Below are 1021 nucleotides of genomic sequence, written 5' to 3'. Positions count from 1 at the left end.
GGCGGGGCGAGGAGGGAGAAAAAGGGGAGAAGGGAGGAGGGGAGAGAAGAAGCTCCCTCAGAATTTAGAAAGGTTTTTGAATGTTTAGCATAGATCCCTATTTTAAAAATGAGAGCCCTAAAACAGGGATTTAGACAGCATCGTCACAAAGAGTGACCTCATGGCTGCCTCTGTTAGAATTTTTAAATGAAAAGCTTAGCCATGCCTTAGCTCTACCTCCTAGTCTCCCTGCTGCCTCAAACTCATGGTTTCATTCTTGAAAGGAAGCAGGCAACAAAGAACTAGAGCTGCAGTTTGAGAGGCTGGAGGCCTGCGATAGAGCGTCCAGTCTATCGTGCGGGGCATGATTAGAGCCTGTGGTCAGGAGGCCTGCGATAGAGCGTCCAGTCTACCGAGCGGGGCATGATTAGAGCCTGTGGTCAGGAGGCCTGCGATAGAGCGTCCAGTCTACCTTACCGGGCATGATTAGAGCCTGCGGTCAGGAGGCCTGCGATAGAGCGTCCAGTCTACCGTACCGGGCATGATTAGAGCCTGTGGTCAGGAGGCTTTGCTCAAGATAGCAAGTGTAACTGGAGCTGGAACTGAGCTCTGAAGAATCTGTGTTTCTGCCTGTTTCTCAGCCACACCCCTAACCCTGCTTCCTCTAAGGGACCATGTTGTGAGCCCTTGAGCTGTTGTTTGGCTCCATATTCTACACCTACGTTTCTCCCCTACACTCCCATCACTTATCCTTCCATGGATCACCTCATTTCCTCATCAGAGAGAATCAAAATCCTTAAAATACTTTATAGCTTTCATGAAAAAGAAAAGGTAAATTTTATCTCCAGATTTGAAAGGGGGAGGGGGTTGGGGGGGGCTTCATTCCGTTCTTTCAGAGTTCTGAAAAATGTCCTGGAATAGTAAGTAGAAGTCTACCAATGAATTAATCTATTGGCAAAGGCAGAGCCCTCATGATCCTGTGCCTTCCCCCAAAGCCCCACCATTGAATGCTGTTCCCCTTGGGGACCAAATCATCAATACA

This window comes from Mastomys coucha, unplaced genomic scaffold, assembly GCF_008632895.1.
Source record: "Mastomys coucha isolate ucsf_1 unplaced genomic scaffold, UCSF_Mcou_1 pScaffold7, whole genome shotgun sequence".
NCBI classification, from domain to species: Eukaryota; Metazoa; Chordata; class Mammalia; order Rodentia; family Muridae; genus Mastomys; species Mastomys coucha.
The sequence above is the reverse complement of the archived record's forward strand: the minus strand, read 5'-3'. Positions refer to the sequence as shown.